Genomic DNA, 10719 nt, shown 5'->3' with positions numbered 1-10719 from the left:
ACTTTAATTACAATCTCCTCGATCTCTCCCTTCAATGGATATATAATACATGGATATATTGACAGGGAAAAGTCTATCGTCAATATAGGTTGCTAAGATCTAGAACATTTTTTGGTTATTTTGTTCATCCAGTAGGAGGGAATTGGGATAAAGGGGTTATACTGGGTGTATTGTTATTTTAGCCAGCTGAGAGCATAACTTTATCCGAGTACATGGAAATCTGATGCAACATCCATGTAATAGTTAATCGATTCTCCCATCTTGTTTTTAATTCGATAAAGTTTCAAATATTGTACATTGTTTTTGGTCAGGGTAAATTTGGACAATTTCCCATTGGCAATGTATTCATATTTTCAAAAATTAAGAAATTATCCATAAAAGCGAAGCTCTAAAATCAGAAGGTAGGACAAATGAACGATAGCACTTGCATTCAAGACTCAATAACAAGAGAATTAATTTATAAGTCTAAACGAAAATGTATACAATTATAATGTAAAGTTCAAAATTGCTTAAATAAAGGATATTGTTAAAGGACATACTTACATCTTGATTTTAGATATGCTTCGCTTAAAATATTGCACCTTGTTGTTCTAGGAATAATCATTCTAAATATTAGATAAGTCGGGTAATTAAGCCATTCAAAAGTTGTTATAAATAAGAGATAAAAATCAGCATGTTCAAAAAGGACTTAGGGACTTTTTGATATAGATTGAAGAGTAACTACGCTTTCTAAATCATACCTTACTTTTACAGGAATTGTATAAGAATTTAAGATCGATAATAAAATTTAAACATGCTTAAATTAACTATAAGATACCCTGCGTGCTTTCAAGGTGCACCTAAACTGGACCTTGCTTAGGAATAACATATCTGACATTTAGGTTTTTTTTGTATTTAAGCTCTGCATTTTCCGATAATGTTGGATTTTATGTGTTTTGTTGAAAGGCGCTGAAAATGCTTCCCAACCACCCACAATGCGTAGCATCAGGGTTTACAAAAATTGTAAAAGAAATCAACAAAAAAAATTTTAAACAGTTGTACATGAACAATATTTTCCATAAAAAGCAAAGTTTAATAGATGAAAGTATTTAAGTTTATTATTTTATAGATAAATGAGAAATTAAAATTTGGATAATCATGACTTGGAATCAGTTTGGCTTTAAAACCAATTAAAATCAGCTAGATTAAAACCGGTTTTCAGTCACACTGAAAAATCATGTATAGTATTGTGTTACAGACAATTTTCCACAAATAATACAATAAAAATCTTTAAATTAATACCAGATTAAGCCCGGTCTTTCTGCCTCTTGGGGCTGGTTTCATTTTAATACCCACAAACTAATAAATTGTCTATACTGTACAATATACACATGATACATCTAACAGTTCGCTAGCAGTTTTCATCTACAGGCACTTATTGTAGAAAAGCTTTGTCTGTAAAAAGTGTAATGTTTTGGTCGAGATAACTTAAACGTTTTTATGATCTTTGACAATGGAAATACAAAAACATAAAATTGAACATGTCATTGCAGTTAAAGCTTCTTTTCATTTTCATCAAGGATGATAACATTCAAAATGCTTTAAATCATATAATTATTGTTTGTCCCTTAAGATCTAACTAACATCTGATCTGGTTGTCAACCATCATAGGAAAGGTAAGTTTAACTGCCTAAAAAGTCATAAAGTAGCCTAATCTTAAAATCATATTTATATTTCATAAGTAAACTTGTGAAATATCAATAATAATCATTTTAAATACTTACTTATAGTTAATAGTTAGTTATCGCATCGCATAGACAGCTTTGCGCAGATATTAAAATAAAAAAATATATAAGATAAAATATAAAGTTTAGCCCCGGCCTTTGGCTCCTCGGGGCTGACAATACTTTTATGATTTTTTATATTAATATCCATGGAAAAATGTATATTACGATGTTTTTCATAATTTTTCAGTATGGCTGAGAAACGGTTTTAATCTACTGGTTTCGAAGTGACACGGGAAATAGATGTGCTGAAAATGGATTGCCTATTTCTTCCCTAATTTCCGAAGTTGTACAGCAGATAACTTAATTATTGCAAACGCTATTTTCAGCTACTTCGGTCAAGGGAAAAGCGATATAATGTATAAAAGATTTATACATTATCCATTCAAAATTTCAATTTTTCAAATTTAGATTTTTTTTGGAAGTTTGAAGCTTTTTTAGCTAGTAGCTAGTAGCTAGTAGTAAATATAATTATAGTAGTAAATAAGAAGCTAGGTACACTTTCGGAAACTAAAATTTAGTACATCGGGAAATAATATTACTGTTTAAAAACATTGCGGCAACCCTGAAAAACTGTAGTACCAAAGTTGACTTATTAAAAGGTTTGTAACGCCCGCCAAATGTTAATTGAGCCCATCATGAAATAATAATTAAATGAGGTAATTTTTTTTTACACAGGACATATTGTTTAATTGTGCTTTCAGAAAAGCTTTACTAAAGAGTACAATCTTATATAAATCTAGCGGCTACGCCACTAGAGGCCTCTAGAGATATTTCAGGTGAGGACGGGCAATCAAACCCCCCCACTTAAAATTGTAGTTTTATAAAGAATTAGTATCTTAACCCTTTTAAGTCCAGTATTCAGTGGTGCTGCCTAGTGGCACTTTAAAATATTTTTTGGGTATTTGTCTTTGGAGGGTTTTGGTACCCTCTCCCCATATGATTATAAACCTACCTAGGACCTATGGGAGAAACCAACAAACAACCAACTATTTGATTGTACGACCTTTGTCTGTTGATTCTAACTGTGCATAGTAATGAGTTGCACCTGTTTTAGGCCAAAACATTTTTTCTACTCTTTCTATTAATTTCATGCTTCTGATATATCAGTAGTAGGAACTATTTCTAATATCTTTAGTTATGACGCGGTGTTTTGCCGAGATTTGAACTCATTACCTCCGCGACGACTAGCTGGGATAGTGGACAAAATAATGCCATTTCTTGCGGTCATACGCCGTCATGCGTCAATGTGGAAGGGTGACGCAAATTTCAGACCACAGATTTCGGTATTGGTGAAAAAAATTTCTTTATATTATAGCGAATTAAATAATCTTGCAAGCATCACCTTTATCTTATAGAGAGAAATAGTAAATCAAATAGCGAAAACTGAGATCTGAAATTTGTGTCACCCTTCCAACATGATGCATGACAGCGTATGACCGCGAGAAATGGCATTATTTGGTCCACTATCATAGCTGGTGCGCTAATTGTTGAGCCTTGGTCGCGAGTTAGATACATGGAGACAGTACATAAAGTTAAAGTCGTTTCATGTTGACCTGCAATGTTCATTAAATTTTTATGTAGGTAAAATGTGCCTTTTAAAGTTATTTTTGCCCATAATTATTTATAATTATAAGGTCGTACACGTAACACAAGAATATTTTACATTATATCTTAATTTTCTTATATAAACTTGCAAAAAACTGTTAGTAAAAGAAAATGAGAAAGAGAGAAAGATTGAAAGAATATAAGAAAAAGTTAAGGAGAAAGAGAAAGAGAGGAAGAGAAAGAGAAAAAATAAAAGAGATAAGGAGGTAGAGAGAAAATAAAGGAGAGAAATAGAAAGAGAGAGAGAGAGAGAGAGAGAGAGAGAGAGAGAAAGAGAGAGAGAGAGAGAGAGAGAGAGAGAGAGAGAGAAACGGAGAAGAAAAATATAAAGAGAACATGAAAGCAGGCGCTATCTACTTTTTTTGCCATTATCTTGCAGTTTATTCGAGTTTTGTTATACATTTAAATTAATATTTTGCTTATTATTTTGACAATCTTCAAGTGATCATTTTCGTTTGTTCACAGTTTTATTTCAGAGTTTAATTTCAATCTTCAACTTATGTTCATTAACGAGAAAGACAATCTATAATACAAAGTAGAATGATGTCTGTAAATTGTCTATTTTGGTGGGAGAGTCAGCCCCCCTTCACTCTCCCCCCCCCCCCCAATTGTTTTTACTTTTTAAAATCTAAATTTAAAAAAGGGTTTTGTGATTCAATTCCCCCCTCAAGTTCTACTAGAGTCCTCTAGGGGCGAAGCCGCCAGTTCTTTTAAAAGAATTAAAAATTATTTACTTTCAAACACCCTCTAAACGTTGTACACAAGAAAAGTAGAAAGCATGTATTTTCTTAATTGGAGATAATTAAGTTTTTATCAAATTTTTAGTTTTACTCTGCTTTTCAAATAGTTGTAAAATGTTTCGTTGTTTTTATCTTGGTGTTTCAATATTCAAACAAATTATTTATGTTAGCGATTTTTTTTTGAAAATAGGGGGTAAATTAGGACCTAAAAATCTATGTATAATTACTTGAATATTGCACCAGATTTTCATGTACTCTAACAAAGTGATACTCATAGATGCCTAAAATAAAGATACCATCCGTCCAACCGCTTTACCCAATCATCTCCCCGCCTACTGTATGAACTAACTGACCAATAAGTGATGATATCCATATGTGAATCGAAAACATAATTTAATCTTTAATCAGCAAAAATTATCAGCAAGCTATTTTAATAATTTGATTAAATGCCTAAACAACTTTTTTACTTACAAATTCTTCTGACCATAAGGTTTTCTTTTTCTAAAGTTTTCTTAGTTTTATACCTTTCTTCTAAGTTAAATTACGTTAATACAAGATATTAAGTAGCAAAGCTACTCTATAATCAATTGTGCCTGTAGGTCCGTCCGTAACACTACAGGAAAAATGTGCCGGTCTATACCTTTGGTGTCATAAATTTGCAGATCTACCCAGTATCCAATGTAACCTAACCTAACCTGACGTAAAGGGATTTAAAAACAAACAGAAATTACCTCCCCCCCCTTTTTACAAACTATTAAAAAAATAAAGGGGGAAACTTTGAGAGAAATCAAAATTTGTTCAAAGATATTTTCTCAGCCAAATTGATAACAACACGAATAAAGATCATCAACTTTTCCTCTAGTGAAAAGAAAACTTAAAAAGCATATATTAGCAAAAGGGCAGCGAATATGATATTTATGTATATTATTTAAAATCTAGAAAATATAAAGAAATGTGATGTAAGTTATAGATAAGATTACATTTTCGTCAGTGTACTCTTATAAAAGATGACTGTCTAAAAAGATCTAAAGGGACAAGACAATGAAATGACCGATAAATTGATGTACATCCCAAAAGATGATACACAAAATTTGTCATTGTGTAGATTACAAGTATTTGTTAAAGCGTTTGGCCACTCAACTAAATGAACCAACCAATCAAAATTCGATAAAAGTCTCTAAGGTTGTAAAACCAACGAATAAGAAAACATTATCATAAGACTTTAATGATTAGTGTAATTATCAGCCCAATGTCCCCTCCTTCCTCGTGTCTCTCTATTAGTAGCTGAGTAAATCTTTAAGAATAATTTACAGACAGGCAAAATTAATAGGCTTGACCTATTTTTAAGATTTTCCTAAAAAATATCTGCTATCTATCTATCTTTTTTTTAATTGACTGAGCTTTAGAACAAGGTGTCAAAATTTGATGACAGTGAATTCAAAACTTTGCCGGGGGCTAGAAACGGCCGGTATTTTAAATGGATAGGTATGAGTTTTCTAAGCATTTAAGTAGAAGAAAAAACGTTGTTAGACCTAAATATATTTGAAGTTATTTATCTTTATGTATAAAGTAGGAAGATTTTTTGTCTGTAGCGAAGGATCTTGATAACTGCTTAACTGATATGGTTCTCCTTCACAGTGGTTTAAGGTCATTTTTATACTGTTCCATATTCCTTCAAGAAAATAGTTCTAGCGATGGGGTAAAATGTACTTTTCATTTCTTTTTTGAAATAAAATTTAAATATTTTTTTGTATTCAACTTACTGTTTCTGGTTGTAGACATTCTCAATGTGGGTTAAAGCTTTATAACTTAGTTAATATAATAAAAAAAGAGAAACTGAACTAATGATAATAATCTAATTTGACTTACTTGTGTTTTGTGTTTTGTTGAATACTCTACATTTCCAAGCTCAATTGAGTATTGCCTTAATACTCTGAATAAACTAGCTCAATTGGATATGGTCGAACACTCTAAATGTACTAGCTCTAATGTGTATGGCCGGAAGCCCAATATCTGACTTTAAAATTGGCCAGGTGAAATAAAACAAACACAGAACATAGTTAGATAAATAGATAGCAAGCATACAGATAGATAGATATTGGGTTGTTAGTATGGAAGAAAAGCGTTATTTTTTGGGCAGTTTTTCCCATTGTTTTGTCTTTATCTCTTTTATTAGTGTGGGAATTTTCTTGTAACAGAATAACACTTTTTCTTTACATACACTCAAAATTAAAGACTTAAAAAATTAACAAGAATTAGACAAACCCCAAATTAATATCATAGTTTAAGCCTTCTTAAAAACATAATAATACATAAATAGATATATTATTACTTGGATGTTACACCAGAATTGAATTTTTTGATAAAGTAAAAATTGCAGTTGAACAAAAATGACAAAATGACCAATAAATGAGTTTCATGTTAGCTACCTAAATTCACGAGAGTTTTTCCCTTGCCATAATTTCCACGTATATTAAATCTACATCCATAAATTCATAGTGTTTAACTTAATTTATAATCATTTTCGTCATTTACTAGTTTCAGTTTTTATCCGCCGAATTAGAACCATTTTCCCCATACTGAAAAATCATCGTATAACGTAGAATCATATAACAGATAATTTTCCACGAATATTAAACTAAAAAAATATCAAATTAATTCCAGTTTTGGAATCATGGAAAGAAAACAAAGTCATTCCTAATTAGGACAGAAGTCACTGGAAATTGATTTAAGGAAGGCTACTTATGTCCTTCATCTAACAAAATCTAACTTAAGGGAGGTGACTTATGTCCTTTGTCTGACAAATTCTTACATTAGGAAGGCTGCTTATGTCCTTCATCTTGCAAAAATTAGCTTTTCTGTCCTTCACATAGCAAAACCTCACAAAACATAGCTTTTCTGTCCTTCACATAGCAAATTCTTGCAAAACATAGCAAATTCTTGCAAAACATAGCAAATTCTTGCAAAACATAGCAAATTCTTACAAAACATAGCAAATTCTTGCAAAACATAGCAAATTCTTGCAAAAAATAGCAAATTCTTGCAAAACATAGCAAATTCTTGGAAAACTTAGCTTTTCTGTCCTTCACATAGCAAATTCTTACAAAACATAGCAAATTCTGGCAAAACATAGCAAATTCTTGCAAAAAATAGCAAATTCTTGCAAAACATAGCAAATTCTTGCAAAACATAGCAAATTCTTGCAAAACATAGCAAATTCTTGCAAAACATAGCAAATTCTTGCAAAACATAGCAAATTCTTGGAAAACTTAGCTTTTCTGTCCTTCAAATAGCTAATTCTTGCAAAACATAGCAAATTCTTACAAAACATAGCAAATTCTTGCAAAACATAGCAAATTCTTGCAAAACTTAGCTTTTATGTCCTTCACATAGCAAATTCTTGCAATACATAGCAAATTCTTACAAAACATAGCAAATTCTTGCAAAACATAGCAAATTCTTGCAAAACTTAGCTTTTATGTCCTTCACATAGCAAATTCTTGCAAAACATAGCAAATTCTTACAAAACATAGCATATTCTTGCAAAACATAGCAAATTCTTACAAAACATAGCAAATTCTTGCAAAACATAGCAAATTCTTACAAAACATAGCAAATTCTTGCAAAACATAGCAAATTCTTACAAAACATAGCAAATTCTTGCAAAACATAGCAAATTCTTGCAAAACATAGCAAATTCTTGCAAAACATAGCAAATTCTTGGAAAATCTAGCTTTTCTGTCCTTCACATAGCTAATTCTTGCAAAACATAGCAAATTCTTACAAAACATAGCAAATTCTTGCAAAACATAGCAAATTCTTACAAAACATAGCAAATTCTTGCAAAACATAGCAAATTCTTACAAAACATAGCAAATTCTTTGAAAACTTAGCTTTTATGTCCTTCACATAAAAAACATAGCAAATTCTTACAAAACATAGCAAATTCTTGCAAAACATAGCAAATTCTTACAAAACATAGCAAATTCTTGGAAAACTTTGCTTTTTTGTCCTTCACATAGCTAATTCTTGCAAAACATAACAAATTCTTACAAAACATAGCAAATTCTTGCAAAACATAGCAAATTCTTACAAAACATAGCAAATTCTTGCAAAACAAAGCAAATTCTTACAAAACATAGCAAATTCTTGCACTAAGGGTCCTAAACTCAAAAACAAATTTTCAGCGCGATCCGACCACCGGTTGTTGAGATACGGTGACCTGGTGTCCTTAATACCGATGGTAAGATTTGGGAAATGATTTGAATCCTTAGTAAATTTGGCTAAGTCCAAAAATATTTTGACACTTACTCAAATTTTTGAAGAAAAAATACCCAGGTGACACCAAGTGTACCTACTGAGAGGATGCCAGGTCCAAAATATTCTAAGTTAAATAATTTTTTAGCCAAATTTACTAAGGATTCGAACCATTTCCCAAATCTTACCATTGGTACCTAGGACACCAGGTCACCGTATCTCAAGAACCGGTGGTCGGATCGCGCTGAAAATTTGTTTTTGAGTTTGGGACCCTTAGTGCAAGAATTTGCTATGTTTTGCAAGAATTTGCTATGTTTTGTAAGAATTTGCTATGTTTTGTAAGAATTTGCTATGTTTTGCAAGAATTTGCTATGTTTTATAAGAATTTGCTATGTTTTGCAAGAATTAGCTATGTGAAGGACATAAAAGCTAAGTTTTCCAAGAATTTGCTATGTTTTGTAAGAATTTGCTATGTTTTGCAAGAATTTGCTATGTTTTGTAAGAATTTGCTATGTTTTGCAAGAATTTGCTATGTTTTGTAAGAATTTGCTATGTTTTTCAAGAATTAGCTATGTGAAGGACAGAAAAGCTAGGTTTTCCAAGAATTTGCTATGTTTTGCAAGAATTTGCTATGTTTTGCAAGAAATTGCTATGTTTTGCAAGAATTTGCTATGTTTTGTAAGAATTTGCTATGTTTTGCAAGAATTTGCTATGTTTTGTAAGAATTTGCTATGTTTTGTAAGAATTTGCTATGTTTTGCAAGAATTTGCTATGTTTTGTAAGAATTTGCTATGTTTTGCAAGAATTTGCTATGTTTTGTAAGAATTTGCTATGTGAAGGACAGAAAAGCTAAGTTTTCCAAGAATTTGCTATGTTTTGCAAGAATTTGCTATGTTTTGTAAGAATTTGCTATGTTTTGCAAGAATTTGCTATGTTTTGTAAGAATTTGCTATGTTTTGCAAGAATTTGCTATGTTTTGTAAGAATTTGCTATGTTATTCAAGAATTTGCTATGTTTTGTAAGAATTTGCTATGTTTTGCAAGAATTAGCTATGTGAAGGACATAAAAGCTAAGTTTTGCAAGAATTTGCTATGTTTTGCAAGAATTTGCTATGTGAAGGACAAAAAAGCTAAGTTTTCCAAGAGTTTGCTATGTTTTGCAAGAATTTGCTATGTTTTGCAAGAATTTGCTATGTTTTGTAAGAATTTGCTATGTTTTGCAAGAATTTGCTATGTGAAGGACAGAAAAGCTAAGTTTGTTAAGAATTTGCTATTTTTTGCAAGAATTTGCTATTTTTTGCAAGAATTTGCTATGTTTTGTAAGAATTTGCTATGTTTTGCAAGAATTTGCTATGTTTTGTAAGAATTTGCTATGTTTTGCAAGAATTTGCTATGTTTTGTAAGAATTTGCTATGTTTTGCAAGAATTAGCTATGTGAAGGACAGAAAAGCTAAGTTTTCCAAAAATTTGCTATGTCTTGCAAGAATTTGCCATGTTTTGTAAGAATTTGCTATGTTTTGCAAGAATTTGCTATGTTTTGTAAGAATTTGCTATGTTTTGCAAGAATTGCAATGTGAAGGACAGAAAAGCTAAGTTTTTCAATATTTTGCTATGTGATGGACCAAAAACCAATTTTATGCAAGATTTTGCTATGTGTAGGATCAAAAAGCTAGGTTTTGTGAGGTGAAGGAAAGCTACTTATGTCCTCAATCTTGCAAAATCTTTGTTAAGGGAGGCATGTTATGCCCTTCATCTAACAAATTCTCACTTAAGGAAGGCTTCTTATGTCCTTCCTAGGAAGGTGACTTCTGTCCTAATTTAGGAATGACTTTGTTTTCTTTCCATGATCCCAGTTTTGTTATCCCAGGAATAAGGCCCCATTGTGCCAAACAAAACTGGTTTTATTCTTATAATTTTTATTCAAATATCCGCGGAAAGGTGTCTATAATACATTGCGTTTTTACTTGCCCCAGACCCAAGGTAAAATCTCTTAATAAAAGAAAGTATTTATAATCTGTAAGTTAAAATTGTCAAGAAAATAGATTACACTTCCAGCTGTGAGAGAGAAAGGAGATTTGAATATACCAGGGAGGGAGAAAACATTGGGCTGTTTATTACACTAGTCCCAAAAATTTTATAAAAAATGTTTTATTATGTTGGCTTAACAACTTTGGGGAATTTTAATGAATTTCGATTGTTTGACTTATTAAGATGAGTGTTCTAACGTTTCAACCACTAATTGTAATCTATAGAAGGGGTTATTTTTTGTATCATCATGGGGGATGTATATCAATTTATTGGCCATTGTCTTATCCCTTAAGATCCCTGAGAAGCAACTCCATCCATCTGTTA

The sequence above is a fragment of the Acartia tonsa genome, chromosome 9, assembly GCF_053477335.1.
Source record: "Acartia tonsa isolate MP-2025a chromosome 9, ASM5347733v1, whole genome shotgun sequence".
Lineage (NCBI taxonomy): Eukaryota > Metazoa > Arthropoda > Copepoda > Calanoida > Acartiidae > Acartia > Acartia tonsa.
The sequence above is the reverse complement of the archived record's forward strand: the minus strand, read 5'-3'. Positions refer to the sequence as shown.